The sequence below is a fragment of the Phaseolus vulgaris genome, chromosome 11 (genome assembly GCF_051622355.1).
Source record: "Phaseolus vulgaris cultivar YP4 chromosome 11, ASM5162235v1, whole genome shotgun sequence".
Classification (NCBI taxonomy): Eukaryota; Viridiplantae; Streptophyta; class Magnoliopsida; order Fabales; family Fabaceae; genus Phaseolus; species Phaseolus vulgaris.
In genome coordinates, this window is record NC_143508.1 from 33206426 (window position 1) to 33229265 (window position 22840).

Below are 22840 nucleotides of genomic sequence, written 5' to 3' on the forward strand. Positions count from 1 at the left end.
TTATGCTCTTGAGAGAGCCTTTTCTGTTCGAGTTGGTACATGTCCCAAGGGAACAGAACGCTCGAGCATACCTGTTTGCCAAACTCGCCAGTTCAGGCAAGGGAGTTCTCCAGAGGTAAATTATTCAGGAGACCCTGAAGGCGCCCAGGACTGCCGTAGGTTTTGTGGGAGAGGTCCAACAAGTGGGTGCCTTGGAGGTCAGAGGAAGAGGGCACCGTTCGATGAACCAAAAAAAGCTGAAGGTACCCAATGTGAGTGTTTATGGTTGGTCAAAAGAATAATTGTTGGATGTTTGCCTAGTCGACATGAGCGAAACTTGGATGACACCCTATAGGCGTTACCTTGTTGATGGCATGCTTCCGGCGGAGCCTGCGGAGGCCAAGGTTATCAAGAAGAATAGTGTATTGGACCAGAGCGCGTAGAGCTCAGTGCTTGGTGGTCAGACATCAATGTCTGTGACAATCAGGTCAGCTCGGCCCTGTTGGGTCGAGTTGACGGGCCACATGATTGGGCTCAGATATGTGCATATTAACTCTCATTCATACATTTAGTGTAAGCTTTCGCATATAAGGCCTGGTAGGTCAGCAAAACATGTATTAAAGGGCATAGGGGTGCATTTAGTGCATTTGGGTCTAGTATGAGTAAAACGTTCTCTATCAGCCTAAGCCCAAGAGCGTTAGGATTTGATAGAACAATTCACATGAATGATACGTAAAGGCATATGCATGATACGTAAGGGCATGTATGCCTACGTGAAACAGATTGGACCCCGGATGCTAGTACACGAGTTGGTACCCAAGCGGTTATTCTGTTAAGATTTTATGAACTCCAAGGAGATAAGATTTTGTGCAGCTATAGCGCTAAGATTGTGCACACTGTAGCAGGATCTTCTCCTATTGAATATGCTCTCACTCGAGATAAGATTCTCGTGAGGGAAAGTTGTTACAAGAGGTAGCCTAGAGCTAGTCTATAAAAGGGACTTGAGATCCCAGTGAAGGTACGTTGTTTCTAAGACTGAAACTATATATTTCTTGTTTCTTATGAGCCTTGTACTGACTTGATCGTCGGAGTGCAATAGGTAGGTAGGGCACCATCTGTTTCAACGAAGCCACGTCCAAGCAAGGGAAGTGCATATTCCAGTGGAGATAGGCGGGACCAGAGCTAGTCATCGGAGTCAATCGACGACCAGGTCAACTGGCAAGAATAGATAGCATAGACGATGGTCATTAAGGAGGCTCGTCAACTAAAATGTTGCAATAAACTACAATTTTTGGGCAAACGTATTCTAAAATGCTGTCATTTGAGATAAATGACGATTATTTTGGAATATCGTCACCTATAAGGTTTTTAGAGACCGAAAACCCTTCCCACGCCTCACTTATGCATTCATCTTCTTTGAGCTCTCTTTTCTTTCTCTGCTTTGCGCCTCTCTTTTTCAATTCCATTGTTCCCTATTACATTGGTACATTTGTTTCCTTTGTTCCCTTTTCTCTCTTTCTCAATTCTTCATTGCTTCCAAACCCTTCTCCATTTCTCCATTTCATCTCCAAACTCTACTCCACACCTTCTCCTCACATGCCTCTAGGTTTCTACCACCGTAGCTTCCTCTGTTCCTCCCACGCCTCTAGGCTGCCACCACCATCATTAAAGCTTCTTCTGCTCTTACCGTGAGAGTCGCATGCACCATGTCTCACCACCAGGTTAGTTCATTTTTTGTATTGTAATTTTTTTTTATATTAATTGTTTGTCATGAATATATTACATTATTAGTATAGTTTCATAATATTTTAGTTAGAAATTTTGTAGTAATATTTTTCATGAATTTAGTATATGTTATAATTATAGTTTCATAATATTTTAGTTAGAATTGTTAAGTTGGAATTCTTAAGTTTGAATTCATTAATTTATATTGGATTGAATGTATTTTAGGAAAGATTCATGTTGGTTTTGGATCCAGGGGTGTTCGATACTTGGAAAATATTGTTGTATTTTGGAAAGTTCATATTTTAAGTGTTATGCTACCCAATTTTTTTATACTTAACTTCATTGCATTTAACATATGTTAAATTATAAGTATATATAGTTTCATAATATTTTAGTTAGAATTGTTAACTTGGAATTGTTAAGTTTAAATTCATTAATTTATATTGGATTGGATGTATTTTAGGAAAGATTCGTGTTGGTATTGGGTTCGGCGTGTTCAACCCTCATAAAATATTGTTCTATTTTGGAATTTCATCTTTTATGTGTTATGCTATCCAAAAATTTAAGAATTAAGTTCATTGAATTTAGTATATGTTAAATTATAAGTATATATATTTTCATAATATTTTAGTTAGAATTGTTAAGTTTGAATTCATTAATTTATATTTGATTGGATGTAGTTTAGGAAAGATTCGTGTTGGTATTGGATCCAAGGGTGTCCCTTAGAAAATATTGTTCTATTTTTGAAAGTTCATCTTTTAAGTGTTATGCTACCCAAAATTTTAAGACTTAAATTCATTGAATTTAGTATGTTAAATTATAAGTATATATATTTTCAAAATATTTTAGTTAGAATTGTTAAGTTTGAATTTATTAATTTATATTAGATTGGATGTATTTTAGGAATGATATGTGTTGGTTATAAGTGTCATAATTCAATAATATTTCACATAAAAAAGATAGGCAATTATGAATTTTAATTGATAAAATAGTTATAATTTAACCCTTTTTTTGGAATTTGAATCTTTTTACATACTTTTGAATTATAAGATGAATGTGAATGATTTATTCTCAAATTTGTTTTAATTTCAGGACTTTAGGGGAAAATGAAGATAAAAGGGCTAAAGAAGAATGAACAAGTTAAAGACAAGATGAAAAGACAAAGTTAAAACATTAGAAACTCGCCCAAGACTCACTTAAGCGAGTTCACTTTAGTGAAGTTGGACATTTTATCATCAAACTCACTTAAGCAAGTAATATTTCTCTTAAACGAGATGTCACTTAGCTCAAGCCGAATTAGGTTAAATAGAAGGCGTGAGGCATAATCCTAGACATCATTGAGAGAATAGGGAGAGATAGAAAAACCTAGAGGAGGTAGCCGTCGAGGAGAAATATCCTGGATCTTGTTTTCTTGCTTTCCATGCTTGTAATGGCCAACATGAGTAGCTAATTCTTCCTTTTGGGATTGGGAGTAATATGTTCAAAATCTTATGTATTGAGGTGATATTTATTTATAATATTTTGTTTTTGAATGATGATTGGTATTGTCATTTTATTATTCAAGTTTGAATCTTTATTCATGATTTTAATCCTTAGATTTGATTGGAAAGCACTTCTAAGCATTTGACCTAAATGATAATGCTTAACATATTTCAATGTTAGGAATATATTTGAAATGTTAATTGCTTTATAACATTTTTCATAATGATAAGAAGTTTCTATAAGTATGCGAGGAATCGATATTTAGGAAACTATCTTAATAATTTTGCATTCGAAGAATCAATATGAATGAATTTTATATGTGCATCAATGTCAATAAAGATGGAATATTACATGTTTTTGAAAATACAAATGAGTGATAAGGATGAACCTTAATCCCAATTTTCTAAATTGGCTCGTCAAATCATTTACTTTGCTTTTATTGAGTTTCTTAAAAATTCATACATAAACAACCTTTCAAACAAACTTTCACATATTGTCTTATATTTAGTGAATATTATACTTGAAATTTTAGAACTGTTATGTGGATTTGATATTCATCCTTGGGGACAATTTATTACATCACTCGGTACACTTGTCATAAATTAGTCATTAAGTTTTTTGATGTTGTTGCCGGGGAACAATTTTAAATTTTAGAGTACGAATTCCTAAATATTGTGAAAATTTTAATTGTTTATTGTTTTTAATTTTCTTTATTTTATTTTATTTTCATAATTGTTTTAAATTTTATAATTTATTATTTTTATTGATACTTACTCCTTGTGCTAATCCTTGAGTGAGTTGTCTTATATGATATTAAGAGGACATGTTTCTAAAGACCAATTACAATTTGAATCGAAAATTGAAAAGGTAGGTAGGAAGAACATGGTGAAAAGGAGAAAGGAAAAACAAGGATAATTTGGAGAAGAATCCTCAACCTCTTCTCCCCTTCCATTGAAATTTTTCAAGAAACATTATGGTTGAAGAGCAACCACCATAGCCTAAAAGAACACTTGGGGATTACGCTATGCAACAAAGGCCAAAACTTTTTTCTAGTATTGCAATACTTGCTACCACTAAGGCCTTGGAGATGAAACCTACATTCCTCAATCTCATCAGTACCCATCAATTTACAACAATGGACCATGAGGATCCATATACACATTTATCTATATTTTATGAATTTGTGGGAACAATGGGCTTTCAATAAGGTGATATTGAAACTATTTATCTGCGTTAATTTCCTTTCTCATTGGCGGGAAAAGCTAAGGAATGGCTCAAATCACATCCAAATCAGAGCCTCACTAGTTGGAAAGATGCAGAGGATAAATTTTTACAAATATTTTTTTCACTATCCTGCTACATCAAAGCAAAGTCTGATATTTCTATGTTTAGACAAGGATCAGATGAAGCCTTTTAGTGAAACATGGGAGAGATTTAAAGTGATGCTAAGAAAATGCCCAAATCATGGGTTTGAAGACATTGCACAATTGAGTATCTTTCATAATGGCCTCAGACCTGATACAAAAAAAATTTAGGTATTGTAGTTGATGGTACAATGATGGTTGTTGATGTAGAACAAACAACAACTATCATTGATGCATTGGCATCAACAAATTACCAAGCCCACAATGATAGACAAATTGAGCCAAAGAAAGGGATGCTGGATCGAATTACTTTAGATGCAATTTTGATTCAAAATAAAATCCTGACATAGTGATGAGCATATATTTATTCACACTTAATAACTTTAATCATAGATTATTGGACTATAATAATAAATAAATCCATTGTTTTAATTAATATTCATATAATTGGGTTTATTTGGGCCTTAAATATTATTTTTGTTAATTTTTTGTTTTCAGAGTAAATGATCTGAAGGAAGTATCGACCTTTGTAAATGGGCCAAATATGCAAAAGTCCAAGTTTGTTATTTGAATCAAAACAGAAAACAAATTCGGAGGAGAAGAAAGAGAAAATAAAAGCTACAATATCTCAGAAACAGAATTAGAAACAAATTTTATGCAAAATAAAAAGAATTATGGAAAGTTGAAATCTGTCAACAAAATCTAAACTACAATATTTTCCCAAGATCGTTGGAGCAGAAAAGCCTATAAAAGGACACAAGCATCAAGGAGAAAAGTAAAGAGCTTCATAGGGTTTTCTTAGTTTCTTTTCTTCTTTGTAATTCTTTTGCCTCCGCATGGAAAGCTAAACCTTTTGGTTGATTCTTTTGTAATTCCTCATTGAGTTATGAGGTCTTGATCAATAAAAGTTTCATTTTTTAATTCTTTATAGCAGTTGTTTTTATTGTCTAATCTCCTAGAAAACTAGTTTTTGTGAGAGGTTGTACTTGAACGCATGATTGAGAGTCTTCCTTATCTTAAACTTTGGTTTCTTAGTTAGTTCATATTTTTCTAATTAATTTCTTGGGCACATGATTCAAGAGAAAGGAGATAAGCATTTCCATGGAGTATACACATGGAACAAAATTGTATTGATTAAACCAGTAGACACATGCTTTACTGGTGAGCTTCAGTTGAATCAGATAGGCGCCTGTTCAATTTGGTTTAGCTCTATTTGAGGATTGAGAAAGGAATAATCTTTAGAGAACCTGTGAGGAATTCATTTGTGGAAGAACTTGGGAGTCAATTTGCATTCTTTATTGATTTAAACCATCATTTATATTTTCCTGCTTAAAGATCACAACCTCTTTTGCTTTATTGTTATTGCTAATTTTCATTGCTTGCAGATAAGTTTTGAATTCTATTCACTAGAATCATTATTGGATTCGTTGGAAGATGACTTGGGGTCATCTGACCACTTCTATAATATCATCTTTCTAGCATTAGACAAGTCTACGCTGGAATCATTTTAATTTGACTGCTAAACGACAACTATCACATAGCAGATTGAAGCATTGACTAAGCAAATGTTTAAGCTGTCGCAACAATTACAAGTTATTCATTCTTATCAGAGCCAAACTGATATGATTCCAATAGCAAGATATAGATGATTCTTTGACATTTTATGGAATCAACTTGAGTTGGAGATTGAATAGGCACTTTTATAGAAATGGATCAATGTTCTATGTTTCAAGAACTCACCAAAACTTGCGCCAAACACCAAAACACATATGGAAGTTCCATTTCTTGTCAATTGAACCGATTAAAAGGTGCAAGAAAGCAAATGAACCGATTAGATTGCTTAAGAAATGAAATGAACCGATTAAAATGCTTCACAAATGAAATGCACCGAACAAAAGCAAGGAAGAAGGAAGATGAACCGATTAAAACATGTAACTAAGCTAAAATACCGAATAGAAAGAACCTAAGACAAGTTTAGGAATTCGTATGGACATGGAGACGAAAGGAATAAATGGAAAAGAGAGAAGACTTATGTGGTTGAAGAACTTGGTTGATGAACACGCCACTTGAAGTATGAATGCTCCAAGATAAGTGTGAATTGCCGCTACTTGAGGGAACCAAGGCTCTCAAGATGAGACTAGGAAGAGGAGAAGACAAGTTCTCACTACACTCAATCACCAATTTGGGAGAGTTTTGTTACTTCAAATATCAATTCTGTTTTTAGAAGAACCCAAGCCCTCCTTATATAGGAGAAGACCGGTCCAAGAGTACCCAAAGCTTACACAAGAAGCTAACCAAAGGTCCCTTCCCTATTACCTACTCTAGCGCCTATAGTGAAGACATGAAGAGTCAACTTCTAGAAAATTCTAAACTAATGCCTAAAGATGCTTTACAAAAAGAGGTATCTTAAGGTTTCCCTCTAAGCACCTTCCTAAACACTATTCTATATTATTTACAATTTTATACAAAAGAAACTATAAAGAGAGATATTTAATTGAAGCCCATTCTTGGAAGCTTGTAGACTTCTTTGGCTTTAGGCCTAATCCTCTCTTTATTTTATGTCTTCTTTTAATTTTGAGAAGACTAGAAGGAAGAACTTCAAATGTGTGGGTGAATGACCTCTTCCTTCATTAATAAAAGCCTCCCCTTTTTGATCTCCATCACAAACTCAATCCATAAAGTGTGATTTTTGTGGAGGTGATCATCCAAATGGTCACTATTTTTTTCAGTATAATACATTTAAAGAATAGGTCCATTACATGAGCAATCAAGAAAAGAAATATGGTTTCTCCAACAATAATAATGATCAGAATAACATGCCTCAAGGTTGGAGAAGCAATCAAAACCAAATTTTTGGGTGGTTCGTCCAATAAGCAATCTTCTTTTCAACAACAATCACTTTATCCTTCAATTCAGGAAAGACTAAGCAAATTTGAGGACACCTTTGAGAAATTCATGCAAGCTTCTTTGGCCAATCAAAAGAATAATAAAGCGACAATCACAAATTTAGAAACACAAGTGAGACATATTGCTAAACAGTTGGCAAAGCAACAAAGTGATTAGTTTTCAGCTAACACACAGACCAACCCCAAGGAACATTACAATGTAATTACCACTAGAAGTGGTATAATGGTAGGAGAGGGGATTAGTGATAATTAATTTTTCGAGGAAATTAAAAGCCATGAAATTGAGGAAGAGAAATAAGATTGAGAAAGAGAATAATAAGATTGAAGAGGAAAAAGAAAAAAAGAGTGTACATATAGAAAAGAAAAAAGAGAGAAAAACTTGAGAAACTAGAGAAGAGTGCTCCAAATCTGGATTTACCTTATCCACATGCTCTATCAAGAAAGAATAAAGAATACAAATTTATCAGATTTCTTGATATCCTTAAGAGATTGCAGATCAATATCTCTTTTACTTAAGCTTTGGAACAAATGCCGACATATAAAAAATTCATGAAGGAGTTGCTGACCAAGAAGAGGAGTTTCATAGATGAAGAGAGAGACTATAGAGCTGGAGGCCGGTTGGAATGCTATTATTTAGAAATCCTTGCCCTTAAAATCCAAGGATCCATGAAGTTTTAATATTTCAGTAGCCATAGGTGCTTTATTTATGGACAAGACTTTATTGGATTTGGGGACCACTATCAATTTAATGCCTCTGGCTATGCTGAAAATGCTAGGTGATTTGGAGGTTAAGTCCACCAGGATGACACTACAATTAGCTGATAGATCAATCAAGTATTTGTATGGTTTGGTTGAAGATGTTATTGTTAAGATGGACAAATTCATATTTCTTGTGGATTTTGCTGTGATGGACATAAAAGAAGACAATGAGGCTTCTTTGATACTTGGCAGGCCCTTCATGAAAATTGTTAGATTTATTATTGATGTTATGAAGGAAAACTTAAAGTTAGAGCTCAAAATGATGAGGTAAATTTTAATATTTTTAATGGTTTGAAACATTTTAATACAGAGAAAGATTGCTTAAAAACGGATGTAGCAAATAAAGTCATTCATGAAACTAAAGAGCAATTGGACCTTTCAAATAGCTTAGGAAGTTATACATCAATGTACTTCACAAGCAATTAAAAAGAAGAAAGAAATGGTACCAGAATATGTGGAAAGGCAACTCACTAATAAATAGCCATCTACATCAGATAAAGAAGGAAGACAAGGTTCACCAGGATGCAATTATAGTGCGGGATGAATTTAAACTTGGTCAACCAATTATGTCTAGAAGTGCTAAGTTAAAATTCTAACCTAGATGGTTGAAGATAAAAGGGTTAAGCATATGGGTTGACAAAGAAATCAAGACTGATGGAACTATTGAACTTGAAAGCCCATACTCTATAAGAACTAAAGTCAAATATGTTGAATCTCCTAGAGCTCCCTTCTTAAAATCAATAAATAGGAACCTCAAGGCTTCATTTCAAATCATCGAGAGGACTCGTGAGGTCGAGAGAGAGATAAAGTGAGACATGATGCATTTGGTAATATAGAGATATAAAAAAAGAAGAAAGCCTCATGGTTGAAGCCTATATAGACACTGGATGAAAGGATCAAAAGCCTAAGTTGGCCAACAACATTCAAAGATACATGTTTTTTGTTCTTTAGCTTCTCATATTGACTATTCGCTGCAAGAATTTATTATGAGTTTCTAAACTTACCCAATTGGAATTGAAAGGCAATGTGAAATTTCTTAAGTTATTGTTATTTATGAATGCTTATTTTTATTTGAGATTTAACTTCCTTGGGTTTAGTAGTATGCTTAATGCTAAATAGTGAGGAACGACCATTGATGTCCTTGGAGCATGAATGAGGCTAAAAGGCGAGTTCGTGTATCTGAACCCTAAAAACTAGCCATAGATCTCAATGGTCATAGATTACGAAGTTGAGAGTATGTTGAAATGGTCCAATCTTAATATATAAATAAGATATAACAATGCAAGGAGTTGATTGGGATAGTTTATCGTTCTAGATAACCCCATGCAAGAAATTGACTTGGTTTGACCATAAGGAACAAAGAGTTTGAATAAACATAACATTTATAAATAATGATGGCAGAGCCCCCGACCACACACAACCACATAATAAGGAGGATGAAGACCTAGAGGTTGTTTATGGATTTATTTGCAAATATGGGTCTAATTGGGCTTTTGTTTATTTTTGTAGGCCCAATAAAGAGAACAACTCTAGGGTGAAGGAATGTGCAAACATATCCAAGAAGACCTCCAACTCATCAAAACATAAACTAGAACTTTGGTCAGAACAACACAATGTTGCACAAGATGCTTTGATGTCTCCAAATCCTTTAGGAAAACTTGAAGACCTTGTTATTGTGTGTGTTGTCTTGTAGATTTTGACTTGTTAATTCACTCCTCCAGATGATCCAATTTCATTTGAATCTTTATCTTTTTTAAAAGATGGGTTTTCTAAAAGGCTGTGAAATTTCAATCTGTTGAAATGTCGAATCAACATGTTGTTTGACACTTAGTGGTTTTTAAAATGGTTTGGAAAAGCTTTGCTTTCTTTTTGTCTTTGCTGTGAAACAGAATCAACCAGTTGTTTCGATAAATCAACTAGTTGCTTTTATGAAAAGCATAACAGGAAATTCATCTCAATCAATTGTTTTGGAATACAATTGGTTGTTTTCATAACATAATTTTGTTATGTGTTTTAAACTATTTTAAATGGTTCCAGCTACTTTTGGTTTTTAATTTAACAGCATTGACCACTTGATTGAGATTATATAAAGGTTGTTTAACATTCTCAGTGGTTAGCTAAGGATTGGATGTAGCATTTGGTTAAGAGTGAACCAGTACAAGTCTCTTATGTGATTCTTTCTATCACAACTCTTATAAACTGTTTTACATTGATTTCATATTGTGCTGGTATAAACAATCAGGTGTTTCATAAAAATAATAGGTTTATTTTCTGGAAATAACCTTAAAACAAAAAATTTATTGAGTTGAACAAAAAATCAATTGGTTGATTTTTCAAAACTTTTCACTCTACTTTCAACCTTTGCGAAAATCTTTCAAAAACAATTCACCCCCTCTTGTTTAGGCCGCTAACTCTAACAATTGGCATCAGGAGTTGAGTTCTTGAAAGTTACTCAAGTTTCGATCCTAAAACCTTTTAAAAAATGGCTGAAAAACTACCCTTTGGGGAGGGTGCTTCTATAAATAGGTCACCTTTGTTTTGTAGACTGAACTGTCAATTTTAGAAGGTTAGAATGAAATTTTTTGTTGAATCAATTGATAGAGGAATCTGGGATGCTATCACAAATAGTACCTAAGCTTGAAAAAGATGATGTTTTCATTGAAAAACCTTGGTCCCAATGGACTGAGCTTGAAAATAAAAAGGCTCAATATGATATTATTGCCAAGAACATTGTTACTTCTGCTTTGAATTCTAAAGATATTTTTAGGGTCTCACAATGTGCATATGCAAAGGAGATGTGGGACATCCTTGAGGTTACCCATGAAGGCACAACTGATGTGAAGAGAGAGCAAGGAAGCATGCATTGATCCAAGAATATGAGATGTTTAGGATACTTAAAGGGGAAACTATCTCAGATGTGCAGAAAAGATTCACCCACATAGTGAATCACCTCATTAGCCTTAGCAAAATCTTTGAAAGGGAGGAGCTGAACATCAAGATCTTCAAATGCTTGGATAGATCTTAGCAATCAAAGGTCACAACTCTTTTAGAATCCAAGGATTTGACTACATTGACCACTGCCTCCTTGTTTGGAAAGCTAAGAGAGCATGAGTTTGAGATGAATCGGTTTAATGATTAAGAAAATGAAGAAAATTTTGTGAGGATCATTGCTCTAAAAGCTGTTGCACAAAATGGTGATCAAGACTCAAGTGACTGCAGTGATAGTGAGACTCTCAACTTGCTCACAATGAAATTTGGCAAGTAATGAATTTAATTCTACAAACTAAACTTGTTTTGGATATAGAAAACAGGGACACATCAAGGCTGAATGTCCAAGCAACATGAGCAAAAGGAAAGGGGGTTACAAGAAGTATAAAAAGAAAGGCAAAGCAAGAAGAGCATACAATGATGATTCATCTTCAAGTTCTTCATCAAAGGATGATGAGGAACCCAACCTTTGTTTAATGGCAAATGAAGAATCATAACCAAGCAGTGTAAGTTCAAGTACTTTCGTTAATTTTGAGAATTATAGTCAACTTCTTGATGCATTCAAAGAAATTCATGAGGAAGCTAACAGGCTGACCCTATTGAATAACCAGATGAAAGGGTTAAACAATTGGTTGGAAAATAGAGTCAAGGCCTTAGAAGAAGAGTTAAGTCATTCAAAAACTGTTTTTGAAAACCTGTAAATGATTTACCAAAACTCTTCTAGTAAGTGTATCGATTCAAGCTTTTGTGAAAATTGTAAATCTCTTCAAAAGAAGGTCCACTATCTTTTAAAAACTGTGGACAAGTTTTCCAAAGGCCAATCAAATCTTGAAACTATTTTTGCCTCACAAAATTGTATTTTTGGAAAGGTTGGACTAGGATTTAACACAAACAGCAAGAACAGATCAGTTTCAAAACCCTTTTCCAGTTTCTTTGAAAAACAACCTTTTGTTTTGTCGAAACAACCGGTTGAAACTTGCTTTTATTGCATGAAAATGGGCCTGTTAGATTCTACAGAGTGAGATAGTTTTTTGTTCCTAAAGGTATTTTGAAATGGGTTCCTAAGGTTCCTACTAACATCATTGGACCCAAATTATAAAGGGACCAAATCTTGCTTCTTGAACTTTTCTTCTAGGGATCCTTGGCGGCCAAGAATCACTTTTGGGTTTGAAGAATGACTTCCAAAGGGAAAAGCGTCAAGAGCAAAGTCAGTCTTTGTGCCTACACTTTTGAATTGCATATGTCTTGTAGGATTCTTAGAAAGTCAAGAGACATCCTTGGCACATGCATAGTGGTTGCTCAAAAGAGAAACTTCAAGAATAAAGAGAGTATGTTGTTAGAATGGATGGCTTTAAACTAGAGCCGGGGGGGGGGGGGGGGGGGGGGGGGGTGGGTGAATGGTTTAAATAGGGATTTCAAAAACTTTTAAGTCAAGAATGAAATTATCTCAAGAAACAGTTGATAAGGAATCTAGTTTGCCAAAACACAAAGCTAAAAAACACAGCACCAGAAAAACAATCTGTTGTTTCGTAGAAACAATCGGTTGTTTATACCAGTTTGCAAATATTAAAACTGAATTTAAAGAGTTAAGGGAGAGAGAGAATGCACACAGAGATTTATACTAGTTCACTCTAAACCGAGAGCTACATCCAGTCTTCTCAGAAACCACTGAGGAATTCCACTAAGCAATCAAACCTAGATCACTTACAACACAACCAAGAAAGTGACATTGATCCCCTCAAGACACACACTTCTCTTGGCCAACACACCAACACTAAGAATGCTGATCTTGATCCCCTCAAGAACACACATCACATCCCGGCAAACACACAGAAGAAACTTGTTCAACATATACAAGGATTACACTTGTTACAGAAGCAAATCTAAAATCAATACAAGCAGAAATCCTATCTCACATTCTTTGATCAATCTCAATCTCTAAGCAATCTCAACTCTTTGAAAATCAGAATCTTTTCTTGTTGTTTTTTTTTTTAAAACCCAAATTTGTTTTTACTATTTTATATCAAAGATTGTTGTTTGTTATCAAATCTTAACAAACTATTAATTGCCTTTAAAGATTGGTCAAAGCATTAAAGACTGGAGCGTAATCAGTTAGAATTATTTAAAGCTCAGTTAAAACAAAACCATTTTTCTGTTATGGTATCAAAACAAACAATCGGTTGTTTCTTTGAATCAATCGGTTCTTTTGGTTTTAACAGCTCAACCATTTGAAAAACAGTTTTCAATCTTTTCTCAAAACACCTACGTATAAAACAATCGGTTGTTTCGACAAAACAATCGGTTGTTTTTCACTTAGTTTAAAAAACACTTTTCTTTTAAAAGATTGAGAATGCCTAAGCTTTGGATTCAATCAAGAGTGGATTACATAAACAATCTACCCCAGATCCTATCTAAGACAGCTCAGCAACAGCAAGCACAACCAAGCCTTCAACATCCTTCAAAGGGTTTGGATTCTTCAAAGCTTGAACACCACTTGGTTCAACAATCTCCCCTTATTTGATGAAGACAAATCTCTGATGCTTGTGTTGTACCTGATTGAATCTGAAGCAGTTCCTGCAAAGCACAATTTTAAGCAAAGCATAGAACTTCTGATATTTGATTAGCACAGAAACAAGTATAGGAATTCAGAGCATAATATCAAAGTAATCAACAAACAAATATAGGAGCAAAAACCTATAAGGTTTCACTCATCCAAACTGTTTTGCAGAAAATAAAAACTGAAATCAAACACAACATATATCTCCCCCTATTTTTCTTCACAGATAGACAAAGAGAAGAGATAAAAGATAATTGTTTTGAATACACCATAATTAAACAGCAAAAGCAACAAAAAGAAAAAATGATAAAACCATAAAAAAAAAATTGGTTGTTTCGATACATCAACCGGTTGTTTTTCTTTATTCGTCATCATCAGCATATTGAAGATAAAAGATTTGGTTCTATATTGCCTCGATTTTTTCATCTAGAGTCATGAAGCGCGCATCCATGTTGTCAAACATGTTATCAATCCTCTGGAAATTGCTTGTACACAGATCATGGAGATTCCTTTGATTCTCTACAAAGCTATCAAGCCTATTAACCATGAATCTCTCAAAAGGAGACATGGTTTGCATTCCTTCTTCTTGATTTCCAGCACCAGCAGTAGGTCCAACATCTTGATGTGCTTCAGGTAGATCTTCATGTTGAAAATCTATATCTGCAGTATGTTCATCTTGTTCATGATCAGCAACAACACTAGATGAGGCACCAAAGTCACCATCTTTGCTAATCCATTTGCCACCTACTTTGGTAAAAACCCATTTTGCTGAGTGATCCATTGTTCAACTCTTAAGTTGACTTGACCAACTCAGATGTTTCATCCTCTAGGTTCACTTCAAAATAGAGTAGAAATTTAGATACCAAAGTAGAATATGGATAGTGATAGTCATTTAACCTCATTGCCTTTTGCATGTGCTCTTTGATGATGTGGATCCAATTAATTTTGATCTTCTTCATAATGCAGAAGATGTACACCAGATCCTCCTCAGTAAGAACAGAATGATTGCTCCCCCTTGGAGTTAGAATCCAAGTCACAATGAGGGCTAGCAACCTTTCATCAAGCTTTAAGCCTCCAACCGAGCAAGACCTAACTTGTGCATGTTGGTTCTTCAAGCAACTCTTGTAGTATTGGATTTTGTTGAAATCCTCCACTACTCCAAGGTTTCCCTTGTTAATCCTGAGGCCTGAGTACTTTAGACCAGCAACAGCAGTCCACACTTCATGGGTTATCTCCATATTTACACCTTTTACATGAGAAACTAGGTTGTTTCCCTCAAACTTGAGATTTGTGTAGAAAACCATTATTAAATCTGGGTAGATGTTTCCCTTCATCTCTAGGAACTTTCTGAGAGATTGATCTTTGAGCAGTCTGCTTACATTATCCAGCTTTTGGCTTTTCAGCCAATCAAAGCACACAACCTTGGGGTTGTTTATCACTTTGGTGTTTGTTTCAAACCTATATCTTTCAATTAGATCATTGTCTCCAGAAAACCATCCTTCTAGCCTTCCTCCAAACCTTACAACTTTGGTTTTGACTCTCTTTGAGGTGGGAGGAGTTGAGTCCATGATGGAAGAGAAGAAAACAGATAAAAGCTCACTCACAGATTTTGGAAGAGATGTTGCAATTGGTTGTTCTTGTGGAAGAGATAAGCTACAACAGATTTTATAGCAGTAATAGATAAAAAGCATTCAATGACATGAGTGGGTACCAGATTTTCAGAGAGAGAGGACTTGACCCTGCCCTGCACAGAAAACGTCAGAAAAAGCTGAAAATCACATGGTCTTCACATGTGATCTTTGACTAGTCATTAAGGCTCTTGAATTTCCAAGACTTTGGAATATATTCCTTTATGACTGTTTGTAACTTCTCTCTGAACGTGATCAGCTTCAACACAGGTTCATTGACCAAGGATTCTCTCTTTAAATTGATCTGCAACGGATAGAAATTCAAAATAGAAATTAAATTGATTTCTTCACAATGTTGTCAGGCTCAAAACAATCGATTATTTCGAAGAAACAATCAATTGTTTTTCTACAGCAGTTAAAACTGATTTTGAATTTTAACCATGAGCAGAAAGAGTTCAAAGCAGATGAAGTTAAGCATTTTAAAAAAGATATTTAAACATGAAAAAGAACTTTAAAACAGAAATTAAGAACAGGGAAAAGGAAGGTCTTATCCTTTATGTTGTTCTTTTAATGAGCCATGTGCTTTGTGACCAAGAAGCCTCTTTTAACTGTTGAGGGCCTTTGGACAGATGCAGAACATTGATTCAGCTTCAATGTTGGTCTTTTTCTTCCAAGAACTTGATCAAATGACTTAGTCCTTCACACTTCTTTAGATTTCCTGCACAAGCATGAGTTCAAGCAACAAGATTTGGTCCCTTCACAAATGTAGGTCCAATAGGTTTCTTTTTCTCATTTGGAACCTCACATCCTTTAGGAATCCATTTCATGTAGCCTCTAGGAATAGAGAACTTTCTTATTTTGCAGAATCTAACCGAATGGCACTTCTTCATGCAATAAAAGCATGTAACAACCGGTTGTTTCGATTTAACAATCGATTGTTTTACTGGCTTTCTTAAAAAAAAAATTGAAAACTTATCTTGTTGGTTCTGTGGATTGAAACCTAAACCAGCCTTTCCAAAAAAACAAGTTAGATTTCCCTTTTGAAAGCTTGTCCACAGTGGTTTTTTTGAAATGATTTTCCATGTTGTTGAAATCATCTTTTGATTTTTCAATCTCATCTTCAAGTGATTTCACTCTCTTTTCCAGCCAGCTGTTAAGTTCTTTCAATTGGTTGTTTGAAAGAACCAATCGATTAGCTTCGTCATGAGTTTCTTGAAAAGCTTCAAGCAATTCACTATAATTTTGTTCATTTAAAGAAGCACATGAACTTACCTCACTTGAGCTACAAGATTCATCGTCTTCTTCAGTAATCAAGCAGATGTTAGTTTTCTCATTTTCACTTGATGAAGAACTTGATGATGATACCTCATTTTCATCCCAAGTTATGTAGGCTCTCTTTGTTTTCCCTTTCTTGTCTTTGTGGCTAGACTTCTTCTCCTTGCTTTTGTTTGGGAAATCTGCCTTTATGTGACCTTGCTCACCACAGCCAAAACATGTATAGTTATTTGAATTAAAATCATTTGATTTCTTGTTTCCATACCTATCTTTGTTGTTGTCCTTGTTGCGGTTCCTCTTTAAGAATTTGCTAAACTTTCTTGACAGCAAGCTAAGGTTTTCCTCATGACTATCATCACTGGATTCTTGTTTGCCTTTGTGCTTGGAAGCTTTTAAGGCTATGCTCCTTACGTGCTTGTCTTCGCTTTCTTGAACATTGAGTCAATTAATCTCTAACTCATGTTCCCTAAGCTTGCCAAACAAAGAAGCCATACTCAAGGATGTTAGATCTTTAGATTCGGAAATAGAAGTTACCTTGGGTTGCCATGCTCTATCAAGACATTTCAAGATCTTGATGTTTAGTTCTTCCTTTTCAAAGGTCTTGTCAAGGCTCATGAGATGATTGATGATGTGCGTGAATCTTTTCTGCACCTCAGCAATTGTTTCACCTTTGAGCATTATGAACATCTCATACTCTTGGATTAGAGTAAGTTTCCTAGCTCTCTTTACCTCATTTGTACCTTCATGAGTTACTTCCAAGGTGTCCCACATTTCTTTTGATGATTTGCATTGAGAGACCCTGAAAAACTCATTAGAATTTAAAGAAGAGGTTATTATATTTTTGGCAATGCATCGAATTTTGCCTTCTTGCTTTCTGAATCAGTCCATTGAGACCAAGGCTTTTCAATGAAAGATCCATCTTTTTCAAACTTTGGGACAAAAGGACCATTTCTAATTGCATCCCAAATTCCTTTTTCAAGTAATTCCATAAAGATTTTCATTCTCACTTTCAAAAATTGGTAGTTCAAACCACAAAACAGAGGTGGTCTGTTGATTGAAGCACCTTCCCCAAAAGGTAGTCTATCAGCCATTTAAAAAACAGTTTTAGGATCAACTTGAATAACTTTCAAGAACCAAGCTCTTGATGCCAATTGTTAGAATGGATGACTTTAAACTAGAGGGCGGTGAATGGTTTAAAGAGGGATTTCAAAAACTTTTAAGTCAAGAATGAAATTATCTCAAGAAACAGTTGATAAGGAATCTAGTTTGCCAAAACACAAAGCTAAAAAACACAGCACCAGAAAAACAATCGGTTGTTTCGCAGAAACAATCGATTGTTTATACCAGTTTGCAAATATTAAAACTGAATTTAAAGAGTTAAGGGAGAGAGAATGCACACAGAGATTTATACTGGTTCATTCTAAACCGAGAGCTACATCCAGTCTTCTCATAAACCACTGAAGAATTCCACTAAGCAATCAAACCTAGATCACTTACAACACAACCAAGAAAGTGAGCTTGATCCCCTCAAGACACACACTTCTCTTGGCCAACACACCAACACTAAGAATGCTGACTTGATCCCCTCAATAACACACAACACTTCTCAGCAAACACACAGAAGAAACTTGTTCAACAAATACAAGGATCACACTTGTTACAGAAGCAAATCTGAAATCAATACAAGCAGAAATCCTATCTCGCACTCTTTGATCAATCTCAATCTCTAAGCAATCTCAACTCTTTGAAAATCAGAATCTTTTCTTGTTGTTTTTTTTATAACCCAAATCTATTTTTACTGTTTTATATCAAAAATTGTTGTTTGTTATCAAATCTTAACAAACTATTAATTGCCTTTAAAGATTGGTCAAAGCATTAAAGACTGGAGCGTAATCAGTTAGAATCATTTAAAGCTCAGTCAAAACAAAACCATTTTTCTATTATGGTACCAAAAACAAACAATCGGTTGTTTCTTTGAATCAATCAGTTCTTTTGGTTTTAACAGCTCAACCATTTGAAAAACAGTTTTCAATCTTTTCTCAAAACACCTAAGTATAAAACAATCGGTTGTTTCGACAAAACAATCGGTTGTTTTTCACGTAGTTTAAAAAACACTTTTCTTTTAAAAGATTGAGAATGCCTATGCTTTGGATTCAATCAAGAATGGATTACATAAACAATCTACCCCAGATCCTATCTAAGACAGCTCAGCAACAGCAAGCACAGTCAAGCCTTCAACATCCTTCAAAGGGTTTGGATTCTTCAAAGCTTGAACACCACTTGGTTCAACATATGTGTGTTTTCATTTCTCAAATTATGTAAGTGTTTTTTGTGACCATATGAACATCTCAAATATTCTTTTGGGTGAATCTATTAGGGTTCTCTTTGCTAAGGTATGAACATATTGCATACTACATTTTTTTATCACTTTAAAAGGTGATTATTTGGTTCTAGAAAATGTTTTCTTTGTTGTCATAGTAAAACAAGTTGTTGAAAGTACGAAACAACCTGTTGTTTTGCCTCTGGCACCTCTGAATAAAGCTTCAATAATTGCTTATGCATGGTTAAACGAGTTTTTGCTTTTCAAAACTGGTTGTTGATCAAATATGCAATATGTATGCCTTAGAATCTGGTCATAAAGGAATATATTTTGTTGTTTTCTTGGAATTCAAAGCCTTTTGTGAATGGCAATCACATATTGGTCTTTATGGGGTTGATGAATATTTGTAAAGGAAATATTGCAATGATGAAGGTAAAGACATGGCAAAGGTCGGGTTCCAAGAGCATATGTTATTATTCAATTCACCACAGAAGAGTGTGCTACATCTATGATGTTGTTAGCTAATAAATTTTTAATAACACTGCGGTATGGAATTGCATTTAAAAAAAGCTCGAGTACTGGAAAAAGATATTCATGCAAAGATCAAAATGGATTTTCCTACTTTGGAAGGCTGCCCGATCTCGAAAGAAGGATTTACTGTTTTGGAGAAAATGTAGGATGACAATTTAAGTTTTGGGAGTGGAAAGACAAAGGTGCAGTTAATAATTTCGTATAACCTTGTGCAATATAAACTTAGCTTTCATATGAGAACATTTAGAAGGTTGAGTTGGTTTTTTATGTTGCTAGCACAACACTAAGTTGCTTGGTCTTGTTTATTGGCATCCGACAACTCGACCCGAATCACGAGGCGTCCAAAAAAGCTTTTGATGTTATCAATACTTACCACATTCACGAGGAGTTTAACTCTATTGGAGGACTGGAAACAACAAAACAAGCTCTGTATGAACTTGATATTTTTTCCAAGAAGACCCGACTTGTTTTCTCATGATAAACTTCTTGGGCCATAAAAGGGTGTCCTATTGTATGGACCACCTGGCACGGGGAAGACCATGCTCGCCAAAACCACTGCTAAGGAGTCTGAAACAGTTTCCATCAATGACTGGATATCAAACTTGGTGAGTAAGTGGTTTGGAGATGCCCAAAAAATTGTTTCTGTCGTATTTAGCTTGCTCATAAGCTCCAGCCTGCCATCATATTTAATGACGAGTTGACATCTTTTTGGGTCAGCGTCATACAGCAGATCATGAGGCTTTGTTAAACATGAAAATTGAATTCATGGCTCTGTGGGATGGTTTTACTACTGATCAGAATGCTCAAGTTATGGTCCTTATTGCTACTAATCGTCTTTCAAAACTTGATGAAGCAATACTTCAATGTCTTCCTCAAACATTTGAAATTGATATTCTTGACCAAAGGGAAATGATCGAGATGTTGAATTGTGAGAAGATTGAAGAAAACATTGACTTTGACCATATAGCTTTCTTATGTGAAGGTTACATTGGTTCGGATCTCTTTGACCTGTGCATGAAAGTTGCATATTTTCCAATTATAGAACTGTTGGATGAAGAAAAGAAATGAGAAGTGCTTCTCCTCCTAGACCCTTGTCCCAAGTAGACTTTGAGGTTATGTATCTCTTATATTTGTGAAGACAAATAGGGAGAGAAATTAGTGGTTTCTTGGTTGTAATTCTACTACTCTGTGGTGTTGTAATTCTGATTAATTTTTTGTCGGCTGCCATACTCTGATACACACCATGATTCTGGTGCACACACCACTGGTGCTGCCACACTGTTTTGGACTATTTTTTTCTGCTTATGGCTTATGTAGAAAATTGGTTTTGTGTGCCTTATTATCCTGTTGCTATACTTGCTTTGTACGTGTACAAATTCTATTTTTCAGGACCTATCAAGGTCAAAAACTACAACACAAGTAAACTAGGGATTTGTCTTCATCAAATAGGGGGAGATTGTTAAACAAGATGCTTTGATGTCTTCAATCCATTAGGAAAGCTTGAAGACCTTATTGTTGGGTGTGTGTGTTGTCTAGTAGTTTTTGACTTGTTAATTCACTCCTTAAGATGATCCAAGTTTATTTGAATCTTTATCTTTTGGAAAATTTGGGTTTTCTAAAAGGCTATGAAATTTCAACCTGTTGAAACGTCGAATTAACCTGTTGTTTGACACTTAGTGGTTTTTAAAATGGTTTGGAAAAGTTTTGCTTTGTTTTGTCTTTACTGTCAAACAGAATCAACCAGTTATTTCAACAAATCAACTGGTTATTTTTATGAAAACCAAAACAAGAAATTTATTTCAATCGATTGTTTTGAAAAACAACTGGTTGTTTTCATAACAAAATTTTGTTATGTGTTTTAAACTATTTTAAATGGTTTCAACTGCTTTTGGTTTTTAATCTAACAACGTTGACCACTTGATTGAGGTTATATAAAGGTTGTTTAACATTCTTTTGAACTATCTAAGAAAGAGAGATTGCTTAAAACGTTTTTCAAGATTTCAAAAGCTTTGGATCATCTTAAATGTGTATTAGGATTGAGTTCTAAACTTAAAGCTTTGTATATCCAGGTGTATTCTATTTTCTTCTCCTTGAACATTGTATTTCTATGTGTTCTTGTGTAGGGCAGTTTCATAAAGGTGTTTCTAAAAACTGTTGTTTTGCCAAAGAGTGGTGTGTGTTTTTTAGGGGTTCAAGATTATCATCACATTTGGTGTGTGTTTTGTAATCTAGGGTGAAAATTACTAAAAATGTTTTTCAAGAAATCAAGAGCTTTGGATCATCACTTGTGTGTGTAATAGGATTGGGTTTTGTATACTTCTGTACTATAGCTTTGAAAAAACCAGGTGTATTCTATTCTCTTCTCCTTTAACATTGTATTTCTGTGTGTTCTTGTATAAGATAATTTTAGAAAAGTGTTTCTGAAAATTGTGGTGTTGTCAAGGAGTGGTGTGTGTTCTTGAGGGGTTCAAGATCATCAGTCTTGGTGTATGTTTTGTAATCTAGGTTTGATTACATAGTGAATTCTCAGTGGTAAGCTGAGGGTTGGATGTAGCTCTTGGTTAAGAGCGAACCAGTATAAATTTCTTATGTGATTCTCTCTATCTCTACTCTTATAAACTATTTTAACTTAGTTTCATATTGTGCTGGTATAAACAACCGGTTGTTTATTAAAAACAACAGGTTGATTTTCTAGAAATAACCTTAAAACAAAAATTTTATTGAGTTGAACAGAAAATCAATTGGTTGATTTTTCAGAACTTTTCACTTTACCTTCAACCTTTGCAAAAATCTTTCAAAAACAATTCACCCCCCTCTTGTTTATGCCACTAATTCTAACACACTAGAAGACTGAGTTTTTTCTAAATAGTTAATATTATTTTTGGGTCAAGCTTTAGCTTAAATAAATTGTATAAAGTTGTTTAGGATTTCATAGGTCATGTATTGGGCCTAGTAGCATAAAATAACTGGACCAAATATTTGGGCCAAGTAGCATAAGTTTTTGGGCTTGTATTTGGGCCAATAGTAAAATAGGTCTAGTTAGGGTAACAAGCTTCTTTGAGCCCAATGTAACCCTAAAATTTATAGGGTATACTAGAGGATGAAAATTACCTTGGCATGGAGCACATGGATGTTCACATGGCAGCCTAGGAGATGAGAGGATTTAGCATGGAAGATGTGAGTCAAACATGGAAAACATGAGTTCACATGGCACCTTCTCATTGGAGAGTTTTATTTTGAACTTTTAAACTTTTGTTCCAAAAGGTTCAACCCTCACTCTTATAAATTGAGGTATTTAGCTCATGAATTAATAAGATCAATTTAGA

General features: G+C 34.6%; 2 pseudogenes; one reads left to right on the plus strand and one right to left on the minus strand.

The window, feature by feature from the left end:
• Positions 1–4550: 4550 nt before the first annotated feature.
• LOC137811628 (small nucleolar RNA R71) lies at positions 4551–4657 on the minus strand (annotated as a pseudogene).
• Positions 4658–8162: 3505 nt separating this feature from the next.
• On the plus strand, positions 8163–20650 carry LOC137839245 (uncharacterized; annotated as a pseudogene).
• The last annotated feature ends 2190 nt before the right edge of the window (positions 20651–22840 follow it).